The sequence below is a fragment of the Crocodylus siamensis genome, chromosome 8 (assembly GCF_052110815.1).
Source record: "Crocodylus siamensis isolate JL-2025a chromosome 8, ASM5211081v1, whole genome shotgun sequence".
Taxonomy (NCBI): Eukaryota; Metazoa; Chordata; order Crocodylia; family Crocodylidae; genus Crocodylus; species Crocodylus siamensis.
In genome coordinates, this window is record NC_143402.1 from 24,062,283 (window position 1) to 24,086,825 (window position 24,543).

At 44.8% G+C, this 24,543-nt stretch overlaps 1 protein-coding gene across 16 annotated transcripts in view; it reads left to right on the forward strand.

The window, feature by feature from the left end:
• The window catches only part of LPAR4 (lysophosphatidic acid receptor 4), an 89,143-nt gene that overhangs the window by 20,281 nt on the left and 44,319 nt on the right, over positions 1-24,543 (forward strand). For 9 of the 16 annotated variants that reach the window (XR_016443713.1, XR_016443711.1, XR_016443712.1 and 6 more), the window contains exons 3-5: positions 3,238-3,392; positions 14,014-14,180; positions 22,662-22,935. The exons of 2 other annotated variants lie outside the window; for them this stretch is intronic. The gene's annotated coding sequence lies outside the window, so the exon portion shown is untranslated. Of the gene's footprint in view, positions 1-3,237; positions 3,393-14,013; positions 14,181-22,661; positions 22,936-23,487; positions 24,132-24,543 lie in introns of those variants that run through there. 5 more of the 16 variants (XM_090058881.1, XM_090058884.1, XM_090058887.1 and 2 more) reach the window with 4 other exon arrangements.

Here is a 24,543-nt window from a genome sequence, read left to right on the forward strand (position 1 = left end):
ATGTGTATTAAGTATAATGAACCATAAATGCAACTGTGATGCAGCAGGACCAGCACAGGACCTGGTGTAGTTGCACAGGTTATATAGCCCTTGCACTGCCCCTGGAAGCATGGGATCGAGGCCCCTGGGGTGAGAGAGGAAATGGGCTATAGGCAGGAGCAGGGCTGGGTGCGTGGGGCCCTGGCCAGACCAGGTGGTGGGGCAGCTCGGGGCCTCTGCTTGTCCCACCACCCCGCCTGGCTGGGGCCCCACTCACCCCAGCCCTGCTCCTGCCCTGCTCCCTCCCTCACTCCAGGGGCCTCGATCTGCCTCCCCCCGGTAGCGAGGGAGGGAGTGGGGCTTGGGATCAAGCCCCTCACAGTGCAGGAGGGAATGAGACAGGGGAAATCATTCACCCCTGCCCCTGTCATGCTCCCTCCTGCAGTGTGGGGATCGTCCCATGAACTGGCTCGGCCGGGGCCCCCATTCACTGTTAATGGAGCCTCAGCCAGGCTGGGTTGGGTCATGGGATAATCGGAGCCCAGTGGTTACTTCAGGAGTGAGGGCAGGTGGCTCCTGCCACTGCATGCACAGTGAGGGAACTGAGGGGGGGAGCATGTACTTCCCCATGCCACATCCCTGGAGCAGCCACCGGGCTCTGACTGTCCCATGACCTGGCCTGGCTGGGGCCCCATTCACTGTGAATGGGGCCCCAGCTGGGCTGGGTCATGGGCCAATCCCCACAGTGCAGGAGGGAGTGGGCCAGGAGCAGGGGTGAATGATTCACCCCTACCTCACGCCCTCCTGCACTGTGGGAGTCTCTTCCTGGTGGGAGGGGGGAAGGCTGCGCTATGGTGGAGGCTGCAGCCAGCCCAAAATTCACTGTAGCCCCCCCAAACTCTGCCCAGCATAGCCTGGCCCAAAACCCCTGCTGGGAACATCCTGCAGCTGCACTAGCCCCAGCCCCCAGCAGCCCCCAGCTGGCTCTGCCCCACGTGCTGATCTGGGGGCACACGCCCCCTGTGCCCTCCCAGGGATATGTGTAGAGGTGGCATGGGGGGGTGGCAAACAGAGGTAGGGCTCGTATGTGGCGGCAGCTGCCTCGCTTTCTTACAGCCAGTCATGGCTCCACAGGCTGCTGATGGGCCTTGTGCCCAGCCGATCGCCTACCTCCAGGGCAGGCACAACACCCCACCCCGGCCATCCAGACAGGTGGGAGTGGGAAGGTGCTGCGCTGTGCCATGTGGGGCTGGCAGCACCCAGTGCATCCCTCCCCTTCCCTTTTCCCCGGGTAAGAGGCAAACGTGCTGGGGGAGATGCTGCCATTGTGCCTTGGGCACACTCCATCTCCACCTGCCCGCACGTACCCCCTATGACCTATCTAAGTCCCCCTGGGGATACACATATCCCCGGTTGACAACTCCTGCCCTAGTGAGTGAAGGCAGGCAGATTGTCCCATTTGCCAGCTCATGCCGCAGAAAGAATGACTTAGGATCATCAGGTATTTGGTACTGTGTCAATATTCCACCAGTTCTTTTTTAATTGCCTAGTTAGCTAGTGTCTTAACATTACCAGCTAATCAGAGGCATTGTGGTAGGACAGGCAGTGGAGCCACGACCCACAGGCCCAGGTCAATACAATGTTTACCATGGAATTGTTCAAAGGTTTTAAAAGGCAATGCTTGTTTGTGCTCAGGGCAACAACACTTCCACCGTGAATTTTCTGAAGTGGTCTAAAGGATTGCACAGTGAATTTTGGGTGGAGGAGAGTGGGGCGTGGGTTGTTTGTTTTTAAAGTTTTTAAAGTTCAGTCACTTGCAAGTTGTTGAAATGTAGTAACACTTACATTTGAAATGGAGGTAATTTTCTCTTGATTTCAAGTGGAGCAGGACTGGGTCTTTGTACTGTACTGTTAACTCTGACAAGTATGCTGCTAGTCTGCCCTTGTTTTATGTCCTTCCAATGAATTAGAGAAATTGCCTGAATTGGGGCTGATCACTTCCCTAGCTAGGTAATCATTAGGGGTAGTTACAAATATGCAAAATGTCTATAGTTTGGAGGGGCAGGGAGGGGGAGGGAGGAGAAAGAAGACAGCACATTCAGGGATTAATGAAGCAAGCTAAGGCTTATCAGGTGAAGCTGCTGTGCTCTATACCCCTGTAAAGAAAATAAGAATATTAGACAGTTGTGTGTGTCAGTGTAAAATAGGAAGCAAAATCTTGCCTGATATATTTTAATAACACTACACTTTCTTCATCTGCAGGCTTCTGGGGTGGGGAGGATAACTAAAAAGTAAACTGTATTTCTTATTTTCAGAATTTACAATCTATAATATCTACTCTCTCCATCTTGCATTCTCCAAAGTGATTGCAGATGCATTTATGCAGTAAGTGGCTGCTTACACTCAGAAGTATTTTGTAATGTCCCGATGTCAAACAGGACTCTGCCTTGTTCAAACCAAGTTTGTGTTTGCCTGAGACTTAGGTTAGTTCTCAGCTCTCAACAAAAACTTCTCTCAACTTGCCTAGCTCATTCAAAAATAATTTTCATGTACACAAGGGATAAAGCCTTAACTAGGAAATTTCAATTTAGGTGTGTGAGGGAGTGTTTGCTTTAGAATCTCGAATCTGAACTTGGCATATGGGTTTGGTCGCATAGTTCTGCTTATGTCTGTTCTTGAAGGGTTACTGCTCTAAGTGATGGAAAATAGTGAGAGAAGATCTCTCCTTATCTCTGGATCATTTGGTAATCTCCTTCCATTTCAAAATATGTGTGTTGTCTTGTGTCCCTTCACTTGTGACAGCTACATTTATATTGAAATTGCCTCAGAACAGGGACTTTATACAATGCCAATTAAGGGGTGGGGAAAAAAAGTAAAAGTAAAAAAATGAAATTAATAACATTTGGCAAGTACTATTTGGGGACTGAAATTCATAACAGGCCAATAATAGAAGCCACTACACTAAAATCTTCCATGTTTAAAATAAGGGCAGCTGAGGTAGGCCCTAAATATTTGCCATTCCCCTTTTTCTTATTGTTTTGGGAGGGACGACTCCTGCCACATCTTTCATTCTCATTCAATGCAGTTTGCCTCCCCATTTCTTTCTCACTGATCAGATAGCTAGCAGATGATCAACTAGGTAGTTCAGTGTGCGGGGGATGTGGTTGTGGGGGCACTGAACCTCCAAGCCGGGGTCAGCAGAGAGAAACCCTGTGATCCTAAGGCACCATGTGGACCACGGACACTTGAATTTTACAGCCCAGGATCTCGCTGCTGTCTGGGGTGAGGAGGACATCCAGTGCCAGCTCCAGATAGGGCACTGAATCAGCGAGGTCTTCAAGCGCCCAGGAGATGGGAGTGAGGGCGCACAACAGAGATTGGGATCAGTGCTTTGCCAAGACCATGCTGAAGAGGTATTCGTACCACATGCTTGACGCTAAAAGGGGTTTGTGGGCTGGGGGCAGAGTGTGCCGTTTCCCAAGGACCTGTCCTGTTTCCTCACCAAGAACAGGGCAAATGCCCCCTGCCGCCCCCTCCCACGCCCCCATGGGGCCAGGGGTGTTCCAGGGGAGTTACCTGCATGGAGCCCCTGGAGAAGGGGGCACAGGGAAGCTGGGACACTGTTCCGCACAGAGGTGCCATGGGTGTTTTGGAGTGAGTCCTATCACACATCTCTGTGCCCCTTGCAGAGATGCAGAGCGCGTACCATCCGTTTTTGCAGAGAGCATCCCCTGGTCAGGAACAGGAGATACCGCTGCAGCCCCCCAGAGCCGCTGCCACCTGCCCAGCTAGCCTGTGCATTAATCCGCCTATGGGTCTATAATTCTCTGTTTTAGGCCCTCTACACACTGTCTGCCCGGAAGCCAGCCCAGCCCACATCTCAGTGTCAGAAGACAGACTGCCTAGCTAAACACAGCAATAATGCCTTGATTAGAGAAAAAGAAAACATCACAATAAATGCTGGAAACCAGCAGCTGGTAAATCTATACATAGGAAAACAAATGGCTGTGAGCTTTGATTGTTAAAGTTCACAGCAGAGATTACTTACCTTGGCAGATACATATTCAAGACATACAACTTGTAACTCTTTGGCTAGTACTAACGAAAACCATGTGTTCTTATAAAATAAGGGGAAAGTTTAAACCCAGTGTTGTGAGAGCAGAGAGCAGCGCTCACATCCTGTGCTGCTGGATCACTAAATTCGAGTGAATTTTATTAACAAGACACAATGCCTAGGCTCCCAGAAAGATACAGAGCAACTAACAAGCATTGTGCTGTTGACTTTGGCAGTCTGAAAGTGAAATGAAAGGCTCATTTGCATCCTGGCCACTTGTGAGGGGTAGAGAAAATGTAAATCAGTTTGAATAATACATATCTTAATGGCTGCTATTATGGGATGAAAAGCAGATAAGACAGCCAAGCAATGAGGAGAACAAACAATGCTTCCCAGTCCTTTAGAGACCAGAGACACTTCTGTACCCTTCCAGAAGATGCAATACCCATTCATCTGTGCCTTGGTGAGAGAAGGCTAATCCAACCAGCAGCACAGTCCTTCCACACTCCTTGTGCCTTGACCTCCTCTGCTGTGCCTTACTTTTACTTCCTTAAAAAGTACTATTTCTTAAAAAGTGCAGGAAGGTCCTGAGTTAGAAGATGCAATGAAGTGCAAGTAGTATTTTTATTATTCTCATTCAGCATAAAACCTGCATACCTTCCCATCCCCCACCCCATGGCCAGTAGGAGTAGGGCTGGGCCCACACAGGATGTTACTTTTTGCTCCTTTCACTGTCAGTTGCATTAAAGTATCTTATCTCCCCGCATAATGGCATGCATTTCATAAATCTTGAGTCCCATCAGATGACTGATGCGAAGAACCAAGACAGATTTTTGGTGGTAACATTTTCTAATTGATGGTATCTAAAATCAGATTGTACAGGTGGTGCCAATGAACAACTGTATGCAGCTGCAACTAGCCTCAGTAACACATAATGTTAAAATAGGCAAAAGGACTTTTTAAAAACAAGACAGAACAAACCAGAGCATTAGGAGCATCACTGTCCCTCCTGTCCCTGGGTTGTGCTAATGACCAGAGACACTAGCAGCCTGATCTCTGCTCTGGCAGGCAGTGCTGAGTACCTGCACTCAGCTTCAGGGCCCGCAGCTGCAACAGTGCCAGCAGACAGCTCTGACTATTACAGCACATCCATCGCCATTATAAACTAAGAGAAGGCAAATAAAAATGCGAAGAGCCAGCAAAGGGGGAAAACGCTATAGCTTTAAATCAGCCACATTGCAACCAGACACCCCACTAATAATCCAGTAGAACACACCACAAAAGTAGGAGAAACCATAATTCTTAGTATTATTTTGACAGCTCAAGTTCCACCCAATCATTTAGTTCAAAAGCCACTGACAGTTTGAGTTATGGGTGATAATCGGTAGTTCATTCTACAGGCCTGTTTGAGACATTGGCGATGAAAGATGATTTTTTAGAGAGCCTTGGAAGCATTCAGTGTGATTTGAGGGTGGCATGGCAGATGAATTGGGAAATCTAAAGGAAACAGAAATTGAAGACGTTTACCAAAGAGCAGTACATTACAGATAACATGTTTCCTGCAACAATTTCTTGGCAGAAAAGAAGCTTCTAAGATCAAAGGCTTATTTAAGGGGGCTTTGTTACTTTTCAAACAGGTTGGAAAGGACTGCACTTGATGAAAATTATTGCAGCAACCTTTCCAGACACAGAGCCTGTAAAGAAGACCATGCTATTTAAAGATGTGTCAGCCATGGATAAATACAGTGTTGGCTCATCATGGTTCAAGAAGCTGGTTTAAATTCACAGGAGACTATTTATCCCTTGAACTCCAGTGGCTTCTAGCCATACCACAAAAGCAATTAGATCCCATAAGCCCAACTGCACTGGAGGCCTCTGATGAACTCACTGCTGAAGAAACCAGTACTAGAAAGTTGGAAAATGGGGTGATTGCATTGAAGTCAGCACTAAGCTAATGCGTTGCACAGTGCTCTGACTTGCGGATCCTGGGGCCTGTGATACTCTCATTCAGAGGTGTAAAATTGAGGTCCTGACTATGTGCCTGTTAAAGTTTGGTTGGAGACAGAGCAGCAGCCCCAGTGACCTGCTCAAATTCCAGCTTGTTTTGTTGATTGTTTTCTGCCTCCCTGAATTACTCCTCCGTTTTCACTTGGCTTTGCTTCTTCTTTGCTTCTTTTTCTAAATGGCAGCACAGGGTGGTTGGAATCATATTCCCTCTGGTGCATAAGCTAGAAAGAGCTGGGAGATGGTAGCTTGATGGTTTTTTGTTACTGAATTTCTGAGCAGCAAAATAAAGAGGAAATTGCTTATAAGGGTCCTGCACAGTAGCTCGCTGGGTCCTCATAAAGATCTGGATCATCCACAAAGTTGTAGGAAGTTCAGAATGACATTCATATGAAGGAGAGCCTCCTTCTCTTCTCCATTGCAAATGCAGATTAATTCCCTGGACATTATGCACGTGAAATGACCTAAGAGAGAAGTGACTAGATTTCTGTCTTCCAAAAGAGCGTAATCTGCCATGGAATGAGTTGCATCACTATTCAGGGGATGAATCAAGGGCCTGACAAATAGCTCCCAGAGTGAAGGGAGAAGGAAATCCATTTCAAAGCTGACAGACCCAGGGTGGCATTTCTCCCTGCATGTGTCCAGTTGTCAAGTTGCTAAATGAGCATGATGTAAGGCAGGAGGAGGTAACTTCCATTTCCTCTCCTCCCCACACAGCCTTTCCACCCTTGCTCATTGGAGATATCAGAGATGTCCACATCTGCAATTTGTATGTCAGTAACCAAAAGTCTCAAAGAACAAAATAGTCCAGTAGCTGCTGGAGCCAAAAGGGTGAACATGAGTACACGAGGGCAAGGAAAATGGCCAGGTCTCTCTGCCAAGAAAACAAGGGAATGTATCAGGATTTTACCCTGTGTCTGTTCTGGAAAAAGCTTGATGGCAGCAGAGAATGTCCTTGTAACATGTGGCCTTGTTATTATTTATTTGCATGTCAGTAGCACCAGTCAGAGGCCCGTTGTGCAGAGCACTGTACACCTTAAGAAGGGAATCTGCCACATAATGTTTAATCATCATGGTTGTGAATCAAAATCTTCAACCCCGGGTTGTCCCTTCAGTAGCGGAGACAGCTCAAAAGTAGGTTTGGAAATAGCAGCTCTGTGAATGGGCTACTTAGAAAGTTCTTGGACTGCACGTAGTTATAAAAGCCTCCACACCCAGTGAGAGCAGAACTACAGCTTGTGAAGGTGTCAATTCCTAGTTTCATTCAAAGGCAAATCTTTACTTTTTTTTTTCCTTGCCCCAATTAAAACTTCTAGTTCTGACAATGTCCGCAATGGGCATAGAACGTGAACCTGCTGACCTTCAAATGGGGCAAAAGCATAGCATGCAAAGGCATTAGCTATAGCAGGGCAGGTGCTATATGCAGCTGTCTGAGCAATGCCATTTTTAACTCAGAATAAGTTAAACTCATTACTGCAAGGGAATGGATAGAGCAAATTCAGATGGCAAGAGCAGGTTTTTTTCACTCAGTGGTAAAGGTTATTTGGCATATGAAAGGAGCAGTGAACATGGGTTTGTGCCTTTAAAACCATGTTTAGTTTTTCAATAAAGAATGCCTGCCCCACTTCATTTATATTTATATTAGATCAGGGGTCGGCAATTATTTGGGTGGAAAGATCACTTAATGAGTTTTGTTGAGCTATTGAGGGCTGAAGGATAGGGGGAAGGCCAGGGAGAATCCAGTTGATCCTATCCGGCCACCTGGCCACCGCCAAGAGCCTGAGGAGGGAGGGCTACGCTCTGTGCCACTCTGCTCTGCCACAGCCGCACCTGGGTCCAGGCTGGGCCACAGTGCCCAGACTCCTCTTCCCCAACATTCATCCCTCCCCCTACCCAGCTTCCTGTTGGTGCTGTGCAGTCTTGGCACCGTGGCAGCTGGGCCTGCACAGGATGGGGCACGATGCACATACCAAATAGTCACCAAGTCCTGCTTCTATGATGAGCCACTGTTGCTGCACTACACCAGGAAAGTTGGGGGTGGCTGCCCGAGCTGAGCCCCCCACTTGTGGCCGGCATGGATTCACCTCCTAATGGCACTGCACCAGCAGTGCCTCATCATGGTGGGCGGGTGGGATAGCTACTTGGCATGTTGCATCACTCCCTGCCCCATGTGGGCCCGACTGCCAGCAACCACAGTGCTAGGACTGCACAGCCTCAGTACCAATACGAAGCCAGGCAGGGGGTGCAGGAGTTTGTGCGCTGTGTGGTCCAGCCTAGCCCTGGTTATAGCAGAGCAAAGCAGTGCAGCACACAGCCCTCCCTCCTCAGGCTCCTGGCAGCAGCTGGTGGGCCAGATAGGATTAACTAGCAGGCTGGATATGGCCTATGAGCCATATTTTGCCCAAACTATTAGATGTTTCAGGCCAGTCTGGTGTGAAATAGTGGAATGGCATCATAGGAACTAACAGAGAAAGATGAGCAATGGAGAAGGGAAAGGATTTCTAGTCAGATTAATAATTAGAGCTCTGGAGTTTTTGCTTGCTCTTATTTGCATCTGTTTAACTTTAACTAACAACGTCTGGAGAAAAGAGATCTTTGTTAAACATTCAACAAAATTCTTCCTTCTGCTAAAGTGTGCACTAATAATAGTCTTCTGAGGTGTGTCAGTCAATCACCTTAACAAATCGAGCAAAACATGATCAGACATTAGTGATAACTATCAGATAAAACCAAGAATCCTCCCCTCCTTTTCTGACCTGCTCCCTCAAAAAGTCACAGTGTAATCCATCTTGATAGACTATCAAGCAGGAGCATATTTTAAAACAATTTATTTATCACTGTTGAATTGTCTGGCCAGTATGGCTACATCTGCATCATCTTGGTTAAAGAGACTGTGTTTTGAAATGTTAGACAGGCCATTACAAATCTTGTTTTAATTCCAAAGGTGAAAAGGATGAAAAGTAAAACACAAACCCCAAAAAATATGTTACTATGCTCCAGTTTTCATTTTTAATTAAAATCTGTTTGTTCCAAGTTACAGAAAGTGCAATGGCCCATTGCCAGTTCATTTAAGGATAACAGGGTGATAAGGTCCAGAATTATGAGTGATATTTGCTAGTTATAGTTATGGTTCTGTTTCTTGCAGGAGTATAAAACTTGTCTCTGCCTATCGTCAAAGCACTGAGTGTGTGTTAATTAATTAATCCCAGGGCCCCTGAAACTATTACAGCACAGAGTAGGTAGCAGCAGGTTTAGTTACTGTTAAAGAACTAGCACAGTAACATCAGTTTAAGATGCAGCTATGCAATTTACAGGGTAAATTTCTCAGTATTTGGAATTGCGACTGCAGCCTCAGAGATGTCCACAATGAGTTGAGCTTCTGCATGAAGACAAATCAAAGACCAGAAATTAAAATCTGTCTCACCCTGAAACATTTGCAAGTTTAGATCCAAGATGTATGGACCTACCCTTCCTCAAATTTTGGTTCCAAACTGTATCTGAAACCAGCAGGGACCTGGTTTTTCAGTTCCATTTTGGGTACAGTGACAGCTAATCTCATGAGATTTCTGAAATTTTGGCTGTAATCTTATAAATAAATCTCATGAGACTGACGGTCCTGCTACATGTTAATTTTGGGTGGTTTCTGGACCTCTTAATCCAGGGGTGGGCAAAATGCAACCCATGGGCTGGATGTGGCCTGTCAGGGCCCTTAAAAAATTTAGAAAATTAATATTTATCTGTCCCTGACTGCCTGCCATGTGGCCCTTGATGACTTGCCAAAACTCAGTAAGTGGCCCTCTCCCGAAATAATTGCCTGCCCCTGTGACTTAGTCTCTGGATTGCCCACATGTTAACACGTGAAACTAGTTTTAAGCACTCTTTAGGAGGATTAAAAAGTTACGCCACTCCTAGCCTAGGTTTTAATACTGATCTATGTTACTCAGCTTGCATTACACTAACATGCAGCCACTCTAGGCTAGACATTAGTGTGAATTCTCCACCCATTCCCACTCTCCCACTGGGCCAGATTGGGTCCACTGCCCGCTCCCCCATGTCCCTCACCAGCTCTGATCAGCCTACTGCCCTCTTCCCCATGTTACTTTCGGGTGCCACCACCCTGCCCCGGTCCCTGCCACTGCTGTTGCTGCTGCTACTCTCTGGGCGGGAGAAAAGTGGCAGCCCCGCAGCAGTGGTGGAGAGGGTAGGCAGGGGGGTTTCCCTTCCCTGCCTGCTCTCCCAGGACAGGCTCGACAGCTGAAAGTAAATTCAGGGGGCGAGCCCTGGGAATAGAAGGAGTAGGGAGGCATAGAGGGGAGCCCAAAATGGGAGAGAAGGGAAGGGGAAAGGGGGAAGGGGAAAGGGGGGGGGGTCTTACCTTTCAGTCCTCTTGGCCCTTGCTAGCTTGAACATGTAACTGCTCCAAACTCGAGCTAGCACTAGCACTGATCAACACTGAGCAGCTCAAAGTGTAATGTGTAACAAGGCCCTGAGGTGTAATGAGATCCTGATCAAAATAGAAAATTTAACATAGCTTCATACACGTAGCTTGTGTTTTACTTGAGCCCCAACTTGACCAATCCCAGTCTTTTTCATCCATATACTCCAAAGTGTGGTGGACAAGCTATGTCAACTAACATTTACCTAGAAGGACACTGGTCAGCAAGGGAGAGAGTGGTATTGATACCCCAGGTGCTGCTGAAGTGGGGGTGGAAGATGCAGAGCTAGAGTGACACTTTATCCACCTATCCCCCATCCTACCCTGCACCATGCAGATGCTGGCAGCAGGATGGGCAGAGCAGCAGTAGCAATGCAAGGTATAGGAATAGCAGCTGGAGGTTAGCTGTTGGAGGTTTGTGGGGTGTCACCTCCTTTTTTTGCTGTCACAATATGGTGTTTAAATAGCTGCTCAACACATGCACTAGTGGCTAAAAAAAAGAGATGGTATCCCTCCAATGCCACAACAGCAAACCTATGGCTCCTGCTCCTCCACCAACACGGCCCAAGGAGAAGTACTGGCTAGTTATGTGTCCATCCTCCAATATGGGAAACTTCCCAGATACATCAGAATTAGGAAAGAAGGAAGGAAAAGTTTTAAGATATGATCTATCAGGAAATAAGGGAAGCCAAAGGTCATCCAGGTTCAGAAATGAAGAGAGCAGGGAACAAGGGCTATACCACAGATTAGGAGAACAGGGATGGAAGCCATTCCAATAGAGTGGGGACTTGGAGACCTGATTCCTGGTATTCTAGAGGTCAGCCCAAGAGGACAGCACCAATGCTGTTGATCCAGCAAACAGAAGGCTAAACAAAAATTGCTGCCCAGTTTGTGGTGTCTACTCCCCCAAAACAGGTATGTTATTCACTTAAGAGCAGCTGATTTGTACTGATACTAGCACTGCTGTCCCTAATGATGGAACTCTGATCAGAGTAGGCTTTCCCTCCATAATGTACTGCCGTTCAAAGTCCCTTACCTCAGAAAGGAAAACAGTATTTTACAACCCATCTTTTTTATTCAGACATTTTTATGGTTTTGGTGGTTGGGCTTGATGCTTTCTTTTTATATCAAATACTGCCAATATAGCACTTGCCTCATCTAAAATAAATACTGTAAAATAAATACTGTAAATACTGGAGACCTAGCCTTCCCAGTGACAGCAAGCACAACTAGAAATGGAAGTTCAGCACAGCAAGTATTTCTAGTAAGTGGTGCTCACTGTTCCACAGCCATTTGGCTGCAGCTAAGCTGTATGCAGCTATGGAATGCTGAGTACATCTATAATCCTTCAACCCATTTCTGTGCTCATATCCAGTGGCAGGGATATCACACCATCTGTAATCAGTTCACAACTTTTCCTTAAGCCACCGGATACGTTAAATCTGTTTCAAGATGGTTTGCACGAGATGCCAGATCTGATAACCACAAACTGATGGAAAAATCACAAAACCATGCGATGTGGATCCACCTTAAATTCCGAACAGCTTTGTTGCATAGCTAGTCCTGTCTTAACGAAAGACTTGTCAAGCTAAATTTTGACCAATGTGCTTCTTCTGATATGTGGTGAGCTGCTTGCCACTGTCTCCCAATTGACACAAATGTATTGCTAGTGTGTGTGAACCCTGCTGCAGTTATTAATGACTTCTCTCCATGTGGCTCTATTAAAGGGAAATCTGTTTCACTTTCCAGAGACCATCTGTTAAAGGGTAGAGTGACAACCATAACGTTTCTTAAATAAATACTTCAAGCTTTACTCTATCCCTGAATTCTGAAATATTATCTGGGTGCTTTAGGATTCATTTGCTGTTTAAAGCTGAAGTTCCATTTGTTATCAAGGATCTGCTCAGAGGCCATCATACTTTTGGAGGAAGCTACAGCTAGGAAAAAAAATTTGGGGACCTGGCAGCTTTGTCAGGGAGTGTTTTGTGAGCTGTGATGTAGAGCTTAGCCTCATGCTTCCTTTTGGAAGGGTCTCAATATTAGACAGGCCACAGTTCAGCAGAGAACATGCCATCTCAAGGGAGTACAGCTTTAGAGCTACCAGATTGGATACTAATGCTTTTCAGTTTTAGAAGAGAGCCATCTTTTGTCACACTATGTGATGCCCTTTCATCAAATAGGGAGAGGTCTTCTCTTGCTGTAAGGAAAAATCTGATATCTTCAACCAACATTTAGTCTCACTAAATCACTGGAAACAGCTTAAGAATATGAGGTAGCAAGCCATCCTTATACCAGAGCATCTGGTGTTTATTTTATGTTATTTTGGCACAAAGACAAATGGCATTTTATATGATTATGCACGCTGCATACAATGTAATGGTCCAGGGCAAAGTGTACAGAATGTGACAAACATTAGAGACAGCAGGGGTCACACTAAGCATATGCAATAGGCTGAGAGAGGGGGCAACAGAGGGATTTTGAGTGAACTGGTTGGGGCCCCATTTGGTGATGTTTGCCAAATGTTTAAAGCTGGTGAAGAAACAGGAAGCACTGGAAATGGGAAAAAAGGAACAGCTCAACTGTGGGAATGAAGAGGAAATCAAAATGTATTCAGTGAAAATGAAAAAGAGTTGGTGCTGAGGGGGACTTCACTCAAGGGGCACTACCTTATATCTTATTCAGCTGTGTTCCACTAACCTATCTTTGTGGTAGGTTACCAACAGTATGTTTGCCTAAAATAAGCCGTGTGTTTTATAGTCATGCTCATTTAATCAGCTTCATAGTTGATTTCCATTATTGAGCACATGATGCTTTTGACATCAGTTTAACAATAGTGTATTTAATGAGGTTTCCTTGTATGTGAATGTAAGATGAAGAGCTTCTCCCCAGTGCTCCTCCTGTGCTGATGGAAGAGGGAGGGGGTGGGGAACCTTGCCTTGTATGCAAGTAAATATGGTATTTGGTTAGTTTTTAGTTTCTGGATTAAATAGACTTTAAACAAGGGAGGATTGTGGAGCACTGGGAAGATCAAGGACAGAAAAGGAGTTTCTGAGTGCATTTACTTTATGCTGAAAGGAAAAGAAAACACGATCCACATACTTTTGAACCCATTTGAAAAAAAAGTCAGTGCCAAAATATTCTCCAAGGTTAGAAAAGAGTTCAAGTCTAATTCCTTTTCTGGGAATATAATGGAAGATATGCATAGTATACCAACCTTCTCTCAAGGTAGAAGATTAGGCCTTCCTCTATAGACTCATGAAAATTAAGATATCCTTTACTAGTTACTGCTTGCTTAACAGATTTACTTGCAGATGGGAAGAAGTCATTTTCTCCCTAATTACAAAAATGTGACTTGTCATCGTAGGTCCTGGCAAACCAAGTCATGGACCTTTTTCTGAAAACATTATTTAGTCCAATAATGAGCTTCAAGCTTACTTTTATTTACTGTTAACTCATCAGACTCTCTCCTTATCCACATCAGACTCTTCTCTCTAATTGTGTAAGAATGGTAATCTCCTACTCTTTTTTTGTGTGTATGCAGATATTTTTATGATCATCAGATAAAAGGAGGCTTAATACAATTATTTGCCAACAGAGCAGCCTTTTGGAAAACTGCATTGTTCTAGAGAGATTTCTTTCAGAAAAAGCATTTTTCAACCAACAGAACTGATATTTCAGTACCAAAATGGGCTCTTTGTGTCACAAAAGGTAAGCTATGTATTAAGTTGCATACTCTATGCAACTTCCACTGAACCTCTTAAACCTTTGGAGCATGAACAGTTAAAGCTAAAACTGGCTGAATTTGTATGGTGCTTTATGAAAAGTTTAATTTAATCAGATTGATGTAATGTAAAGGGATTTTCAAGAATAAAGAAGTTAAATAGAGATGCAACCTCAAATTGAATAATAACCTGTAATTATGCATCTTTTTATGCAAAGTATAAAACTTGTCAAGGTTAGCTTTGTTAAAATACTCTTTGATGGAACCCCTTACCTATATGCTATAAGGTCCTGAACCAGGTGTGATGAGAACAAGCAGATCTCTTCACCAGTGCTTCATTAGGGTGTCTGTCATGCTCTCCTATTACTTTAAAAAAAATGTGGGATTCTACGTACTCTGAGATTATGAAGCCCTGACCATTAAGAAATGTTGGAGAGAACAGTTCTGCCTGGCTTGGAGTTTTCAAGATAGCGGAAATATTTCATATTTCTTCCTTTGTTGGATTTTGTTTTGAACAAGTCTTGTATTAGCACTAACATATTGATTCTTAAGACACTGTCACACCTGGTGAAACTAGGCACCTGGTATAACCTTATTGATACAGTTCCCAATATACATGACAGCGGCAAATTCTGATCTCTGGCTGCATCTCTGTAGCTCAACAACTGGCATTTCCCTGACACTTAGCTAATACAATCCAGATGGCAGGAGGAGGTTGGTGGGTGTTATGTATCAATAGTGCATCAGTCCCCTGCATTTTGTGGTGGGAGCTGAAATCCCACAAGTGATGTAAACTCATGGAATGCAAAATGGGAAACAACACTTCATGATTTTGAGGGAAGCAGCTGCCCTCTAGAGGGAGACAGGAGTGGGATTAGCAAGGATTCCCTGCTACACATCTGAAGGCAAAACACAGGCTTCTCCTTAAGAGAAGTGGCTACCCTAGAAACTGATGGCTTCCAACTGTTCTAATCCATCTCAGAGATACAGAGGGTCCTTGAGAGGGAACAATGCAAAGAACATTTAAAACAATGTATGGTATTCCTTCCCCTGTTTTCTATGATCTCCAGAATCTGATTATCTGGAAGACGTAGGAGAAAATGGCTAACTAAATCTTGGAGTCGGTTCACTTCTTAAGAAGCGTCTACATCTGTTTATAGAAATATGTATCTGCGTGCATGTGTGCATAAGGGATTGGGCAGGGCAAGGCTGTGTTCCTACTAGCACCACTGCTACTCTGAGTCAATGGAAAATACACTGGGGATCCTATCTGCCTACCCATCATTCACAATACTATCCAGAGTGTATTTTCCACAGCTTTGTTTCATTTTAGATTATTCAAGCCATGGAAACTTTTGCCATTCCGTCAGAGAAACTACATGAAACCCTAATAGTTCTCATTGTTAGAAAATGTTTCCTCATGTTCAGCTCCTTTTTCCTTGTATTCATCTCCAGCAGGACTGTAATCTACTTCATGGTTACACCTTTGATTTTCTTAGATGCTCCAGCCTCTTTCAGGGTTCAAAAGACAGGGGGGCTTGGAGGGGGCTCAGCCCCGCCATAAGAGACGAGAGCCCCCAGCCTGCCCTGCACCTTTCAAGCAGCTCAGGCAACAGCGGTGGCAGCTTCTTCCAGCTTCTGGCTGCCGCCACCAGACCCCTCCAAGGGTTGGAGTGTAATGCGAATCCTGGACTCTTTCATACTCCAATTTTACACTACCATGTTCTTCAGCCTTTTATACTCAGAATTAGTACAGGTTTCCCTTGCTTTATGCAGGTTCTGTATGTGCAAATTTGTTCTTATGTGATGACCCTTTTTATACCAAAAATTCATTATATGCGAGGTAAATTCACTCTTATGCAATCGGTATGCTGGAAGCCCACAGTCTTCTTTGTGTAGTGCATTGTGGGAGTGATGCGCACCAAAATATAGTCTCCTGTATGGATCTGTGCTTGTTCGTTGTTTGCGATATGCGTTCTGTAGTTGCCATCCTCATTATGATAGTGCCCTGTTCTTGCATGTTCTGCCTGCTGTTGGTGAGTACCAAAATTGTCTTGTAAAAGTGGTAGAAATGGGTCTGGGGTCAGTACAGTTGAGGCCTTGGAATGTATCCTTATTTGTTACATTGTAAAGTGGGTTCCCTTGATGTGAATTCCAGTTATGCACTGTTTTCCAGGAATGCGTGTACAGCATAAAGGGAGGGAAACCTGTATTGCTGAAACCCAATCTCCATGTATGTCTGCTCTGTAAGAATCTAGCGATGAAAGGTGCATACCGCTGGTGGCTGGGGGGCACGGCTGTGCTGGCAGCAGTGGGAGTGCGGTGGCGGCAAGTGTGGAGCTCCCACAGACACTGCCGGCACTGTCATTGGTGGGGAGAGGCGCGGGTGGCAAGCGCTGACCAGGGGTCAGCGACCACCTACAGGTGCTGCCAGCAGTGATGGCAGTGGCCAGCCGTGATCATGGACTGCCTGCAAACCCTGCTGGCAAGTGCTGGCTGCGAGGTGGAAAGTGGCGACTGCCCACAGGCGTTGCCAAGAGTGTCAGTGACGCCTTTTTGCAGGGGGTACACCGATACACTTGGGATGTACATGCAGCCCCTACGCATTGCCCCTGAATCTAGCCATTGGTACTGTGGGGTGAATTCAAAACAACTCCTGTTCATGTGATCCATGCTTCCCTGACAGCCTGTTTACCAGCTGTTCGGTGCTGATGGTTTTGTTCTTTTCTATTTGTAAGTACTTTTGATCATTTATTTTTCACCAAAATTCTTACAAGTATTTGGCAAAACCCAGCATACTTCAGTGGCATGGCAGATCCAAGACTGTGGCCATTATTTCTTTGTGGGGTGGAGTGCAAACGCAGTAGAAGACAGCTCATTGCACATATGCCACTGAGCTGTTGGCAACTCGTGCCAGAGCTCTGCATGTGCCGTGAGCTCTGTGCTCACCCACGTGGGGGGCTACACAAAACCATTGCTTTCAAGCAGCTCTGGAGCCTGCTGCTGTTTGCTCTTCCCCTCCTCCCTGAATTCAGCAGCAGGGAAAGGAGGAGACCAGATGAGCAACAGGGAGTTTCAGGAGCTGAGTGAAAGCAGGGTTGCTTGTCCTGACTGCTCCTACCTTCCTTTCCCCTACTGCTGAATTCAGCAGAAGGGAGCAGGGGAAAGGGGAGGGGAGAGCAAAAAGCAGCAGGCTGCTTGAAAGTAGGGACTCTGGGCAGAGCTCTGTGCTTGCAGCAGCGAGCTCAGAGTGCTTGCAGCACACACACAGCTCCCAGCATGTGCTGTGTTGAAGTCCTGGTGAGCTACTGCACATACAGGACATAGTCAAAGAGCAGCTGCAACTGCACCAGGCTTAGATCCACCCTCGTTTAGCAGGTTCCTGTAAGAGGCCAACATTTACCCAGTTACTGCAAAGTGCTGTGTGACCTTTTATCCTAAGCTGAATGTCATACAGTACGGTAATACTGACATCCATCCTATGACAGTTCACTAAACAGCCAGATTATGCATTGTTTGGTCCTCCCAATATGCTCTAAGAGACTTGGATGAGATAGATTAGTAAATCTGTTCATAACTAGAATACAGGTGGCCTTTCAACCTTTCTGAAATCCTGCTATTTGATGAAGTTACTTGGGTTGCCCTAGATAGCTGTAATCAAAAGAAGAGCAAGAACTTCCACTTCTCTTTGGAGAGAAGTTGTACAGGTTAGGTGATCCTCCTTCGGTACAACAAAAGTAATAGTGACCATTAAAAAATCAATCAACTTTTCAAGCTTTTAAAGACAAGTGAAGAGCTTTGGAAGAAAACACCTGCTCCGTTTTCCTGAGGATAATATTTCTCTGTAACTGGTGCCTCCTGTCAAAACAATGGTATACATTACCATGTGTTTATTAAAGTAGGAGATCTGAATCACACAGAGCTGGAGTATATACAGAATAGCCCCTTTCAAATGCATAGAATGAATCAACCCACCAGATCCCTTATCCAAATTAGGGCACAGTGCTTTTCCGTTTTGGCTTTTGACCTAATTTCTTATGAACAAGTAATAAGTACAATACTGTACTTGCCTACAGTAATTTTTCAGAGCTAAACCAGTCATGGATATAGTTTTTGAAGTGAGTTGAAATCATACGCTAGATTTGGTTATGAAAAATTGGAAACTACTCCAAGCTAAAGGGAGAAGTGACTTGTAAGTGAGCTATGAACTTCTAAAATGAATCAGACCTTAGTGGAGGATTAAAAAAAACAGTGACTTTGAAACTGTTGAGATACATTTGGAAGAGTACAGTTAAATCACTGTGAGACATGGAAAGCAAGACCAGGCAGATGCCACAACACACAGAGAAGACACTGTCCAAAAGACTGGTCTGTTCTTAGCTTAAGGGTGATGCCACAGGGTAGCCAGAATCAAAGATTTAGGAAAAAATAGCCTTGGTACACATTCAAAATGAGGTGTTGTGTATTCTGTGTGATCTAGAAAGCTGTGTAGCTGGGTGTTTTCTTTCATATAACTGAATTAATTCACCATAGCGTAATGCACCATTAAATGAATGATCTGCTGTCTTCATTCTCAGCTAATCACACCTAATACAAATGGGACCTTAAGCTTGGTCTGAATGGAAACAATTGCTATTTTGATTGCTTGAATCAGAAAAAACATTTTAGTTCAATTGTCTAATCCAGTGCCTAGTGCAGTGACTCTCTTAACCAAGGGGATGTGGGGAACTCTGGTACGTGGGGAACCCTGTGGGCCAGGACCCTGCATATGCAGGGCAGTGCAGAGTCTGATCCTGGCATGCGGGGCTGGGTGGGGGTGCCATGAGGTTTTGGGGCGCCAATTGTAGCATGTGGGGTCAGATGGAGGTTGTGCGGAGCCTCAGGGTGCTGATCCCAATGCATGGGACCAGACAGAAGTAGCACAAGGCCCTGATCCTGGCACGTGAGGCCGGGTGAAAGCAGCGTGGGACTTTGGGGCCCCAATTCTTGTGCGTGGGGTTGGGTGGAGGCAGCAGGGGACCCAGGGGCGTTCGTACCAGTATGTGGAGCCCCAGGGCCCTGATCCCAGCATATGGGAGAAGATAGGGATAGCATAGGGCCTGGGAACCTGATCCAGGCATGCAGACCAGCCCTGTCCCATTCATCTGGCCCAAGTACCAGAATATTGAGCACCACTGCCCTAAACTTATTGTGGATTATCTGCACAGGACATCAGACAAGATCTAGTTTGGCAGGCCTTGTGCATATAAACTCTCAGTGAACCCAAAGAGAACATTTAGATTCCACAGGGATGGTAGAATTGGTCACTAAATTGGCACAATTTGTAGATTTTCCTAAAAAGAAGGTTAGGTTTGAACAAACATTTAGAGAAAAAATATTCTCTTGTTTTACCAGTAAAAAACCCTGCTGGTCAGAGAAGTAGAGGAACATTTAGTACTGCCAAAAAAACAACGCATATACAATTCTTAAATTAAGTCATTTTAAAGTTACAGGAGAGCTAAATCAATCCAACTACAAACATGTATTTCATATTGATTACTCCTATTACCGTTGTTCCACATACATCTACACACATAAACACACACCTTCTATAGGCTGAAACTAACTGCTCAGTTTAAGTATATTATAAACTTCTAAATGAGGATCTAAAATGGAAACGATGACAAGCCATTAAGTCTTGCAGCCATGGTGAAAACTGCCCAGATACCTGCCATTAATTTTATTTTCACATCAGGAAATCTAAATAAAATATTTTGCTTAAAATCTGGTCAAGATGAGTTGAAGCATTTTGTTGGTAAGCCAAAAGCAGAATGTTTCTATTTTGGTCAGCTGCACTTTCATGGCTCTTCATCTCATCTCCTGAAGGGCTTCTGGGGAACTATAATGTAAGTGCCTCAGGTTTTCATCGACTCTAGGGTCAGCTGGACTTCATCTTCAATGTCATGAGACTGCCCACTGCAACTAGAGATTTCTGTTTGGTCTGAGTTTTAGAAACATGAGGACACAACGCATTGCATTTTGGATGGCATGTGCAGTAGATATCACCATGATATATAATACATATACTATACATACCCATGGATTATTACAGTATTTCCTATCTCAGTGGAATTCACAAGCTTGGACTGGCAAGACAGAGCAAATCTAATGACCTGCATTACAAACAAGGAAGGATATATTATCCTCAATGAGAAGTATCTGACAAGCATCTCCTTCAGAAACAATAATGGCACACTGATGGACTGGGTGATTTATATGTCTACACTCTGTTCCTTCACATCCTTCCTTAGGCTCACTTTGCCCTGATTCTTACCAGTCATCTTTATGGTTAAGCTAAACAACTTAGGGGCAGACAGGCAAAACCCGGTTGGACAGAGTCAGTATTTAACAACAAAGCTAAACCAATTCAAGTAGTGAATTAATAACAAGTGTTAGGGGCTGCTGTCGTCACTCCCACTAGTATATATTCAGTGTGTATTTTCATTGCCGTCTCCTCCACCCTTTGTCCATGGCTTTGTCTCCTTCACTTGTAAATGCACCATAAGAGTCTAGCTTTTGTTCTGATTTTACATTTGGCATTTAGCAAAATAGGGTCCCAATTCTGAATGAATCCTTGGGGAGCTATTGAAATACAGATATTTAACAATAATTTAATATTGATTACAAAAATCATGTGCTAACTTGATGAAAACAACTCTAGAGGCAAATGGTGTTTTGACTTCTGCTCTAAAGGCTTGTGCATGGCATAGTGCACAGTCAGGGATATTATCAACTGGGGCCCTCATATGGCAGGATATATGGCAGGTGTGGCAATAGCAAGCAATGACTTGTGCAGTAGCCAGTCACTGAGAGATAAACTACAAATAGTTTGATCCAAAAACTAGGAAAGGAAATAGAAATCCTTCCTATGAAAGGAAGGGAGTCAGAAGCAGTTAGTGTATGCAAGATATTTATTCATTATCTTGTACTGGCTCTTTGGAGTGTTTACAAGTACCTGAGGCAGGGACCACATTTTCCTGTATGCTTAATAGGAATGAGGCATCAGACCTGATGGAATCAACTGAGTTCTTTGCAACAGAAATAAATGGTAATTGGAAACTATGTTCTATTCTTGGATGTAAGATTTGCCTTCAGACACAGGAACAACTCTTCATGAGCCAGTATAAGGGCAGTGCATGACTCTTAGAAGTTAAACTGTTGACACAGTGGATGTGACCCTAGATAGGAACACATCAGGAAAGGAACATATTTGTTTAGATTCATTGTACAAGTACAAAGTCTGTGTGCTATAAAAAGACGGAGATACTTTTGTTGAAAAATGCTAGGCATCTCCAGTAGCTATGGGTCTCGGGAAGATAACTGTCTAGTTTCCCATATTTTTCAAAGATTAGTGATGTACTGCCAATATTTTAACAAGGAGTGCCCACAAAATTCCACCCTCGCCCAAGTCTGTGATAAACCCTCTGGGATCTGGGTGGGGCCAGGGGATAAGTTGCTGCAGAAAGAGGTGAGGAACTAGGGAATCTAGTCATTTGTTTTTCCAATTGAAAGAAAACACTTCCCGTAACTGCAACCAAGGGGGGAAGCAACCAACCTCCCTTTCTTGTTTGGCAAATAAATCTAGCTTAAATGCACTTTGCTGGAAATGTTTATACTGCGTTTCTGAAAAATATACTGTGTCGATAGGGTAGCACAGCATTCCAGCATGTTTTATCTGAAATGGGAAAGGACAGAAGCATAACACACGTGTGTATGCATTTGTGAAAAGAACCCATGACAGAGCCAGGGAGCAGCCTCCCTGGGAACATTTGTGGCAATAGCAAACATTTCCATAGGGAAAGGCTTTCTCTTACAATCCTGTGAGAATCCAGAACGTAGCAACAGATGATGATGAACCTGGAGGTAAATGACCTCAGAGGTTCTTTTAGTTCAGTTTCTGGCCTGATTAAATTCTAGAGGTATCAAAGACAGTAAAGTTGCCATCCTCTGGCTAAGTAATATATGGTAATCAGCATAGTCTGTCTGTCCACCCATCTTCCTTTTCTTACTTTCTTCATTTTTTAAACTTTATCCCATGTTTCTTCATCAAAAGGTAACAGGGAAATATTCCAGATTTGACAGAAATATATGGATTCTGAACAGCTCAGCCAGTGACTGACAGCCAGTGACTTTGTGAATGGGACCCCAAATTCACAAAGGGGTTGCCTATGCTTAGTTTCCTCTGCATTGCCCTTGCAGTACAACCAACTTCAAATTCCACATTTATTCCCTTAAAAATGATCAGAAAGACTTCACAATCAAATGTTATGACTAATTAACTTCTTCTGGTGACATTCAAATCCCTGCCTAAGAATGGTCTGTCATACTATTATTATTTTTTGGACAAAGAACGAATTAAACTCCACAATGGAATCAAGGGAAAAAAGACATAACAAGGCTGGAATTAACATATTCATATTGGTTTCCAGGACAGGAAGACAAATTTTACTCTGCTTGTGCCCTTCATCCTTTTATCCCATTAAACATCTGCATGGTGGTTGCACAGAGCTCCCAGCATAGCACCACACTGACCTATGTGGAAGGATGACTCGCTCTGGTCTGGGATGGTGGACTTTGGCTCTGGAGCCCCTCCCCACTCTGATGCTCGCAATCAAGGCCAGATCCAGAGAGGGGGGCACGGCTGCACCCTCCCTCACCCCTTTCAGAATGGACCACACCTTGGGAACTTCTGAGAGCTGTGCTGTAAGTTACAGCTTCTGCTATTGCCTCAGCCATATATTTACATCTCACCTATATTCTCATTTACCTTTAAGTACCAGCTAAGAAAGGGGGAATGCATCCATTTTCACTTAACAGCTAGAACAGGGGTCGGCAAGGTTTTTTGGCTAGAGTGCCAAAAATACCTCAACCTTGACCCATGCCTTGTCTTGGTATGGTAGGGGCAGATGCGAGGGGCCCAATCCTCATTGCTGGCAGTGGGTGCACCTGTGCCTCTGGATGGATGGCTGGAGAGGGGCCAGGGCTGTGCTTTCCCAGCTCCTTTCCCACCATTCGCCCTGAGGCATACATGCAGCTGCTGCCATGGAGCTGGTGCCAGGGCTCCAGACCCCACTGCAGTTGTTTGCAGCCTCCTGGCTGTCTGCCACAGCTTGACTGGGTTTTGGGCAGCTGCTGCCAGCCATCGAGCCTGGGCTGCTTGCAGGAGGGCTTGCAGCCTTCCCGCCACCTGCTGCGAGCAGCCTGGGCTCCACGGCCAGCCGCAGCTCCCCAGAGCCTGGGTCGGTTGCAGTGCACTAAGCAAAATGGCCTCATGCCATGCTCTGGTATACATGCCAGGGGTTGCCAACCCCTTGCTAGAAGCATTTGCAGGTTCATCAAATCTATGTAGACCTTTTTATGTTGTAAAAGGACACCAAGTGAATCCTCTGAGGGTGAAATACATCTGTGTTCAAGGCAAAAAGTACTACCTTAAAGTCTGTGTCTGAGAGAGTTAAAGCTGCTATAGATGAAATTCAGGAAGTTATTTGAGTCAACTGGATAAAAGCCCATGGCAGCCGGGCATGGTGAAGTGACACACAGTCTGCAGGCGCAAGACAGAATGCTGTTTTTCGCTGTGCTGTATCATCAGCTACCGGTCCAAGAAAAAGTCCAAGAAAAAGTATTAGCTCCAGCTTCACAATGAGTTGTTTACTGGCCTCAGCCATGAGAGCAGCCAAAAAAACAGTTGAAAAGGAGAACAAATAGGATGAAAGGAGAGCATGCTAGCAAACTGAGGATCCCAACCTAAGGGAGCTGGGGAAGGCTGGAAAAAAGAAAAAAAAAAGACTGACCTCTCCCTGCCATAAGCAAGCAAAGCTGAATAATTTTGGCTACCAATATTGCTTTCCTGCAGGCAGAAGACACCCAGGCCTTTCTTAACTGAAAGGCTAGTGCTGAAGGTAAGAGGAAGAAATAAAACTTCTAGTTAGTGGCAAAGTTATTTACTAAAAGCAGTAAGATTTAGCAGACTGGGCTTTACAGACAAGAGAAATGCTACAGCTCTGGCAGATAGCATGAATCCCAAATAAGTATAAAACCTGTATTATGAAGGGTTTCAGAGGCAACTTCATCCTTTCAAAGCTAATTTCATGAAAGCAAATGTCTAAAGAACTGTAGGATCCTTCTAGGGGCCAGCTGCCTGGGTGGGATAAAATTAGACAGGCAAGACATTCTTTCATCAGGTCACTGATTAAAACATAAGGTGTTTTAACTCACATTTATCTGATCCTTTGCAAATAAAATAAAAGATGAGCAGCCAGTTTAGGAGGATGTTCTATATTCTCTCTAGGAAGAATCATTTTGCAGCTGTTG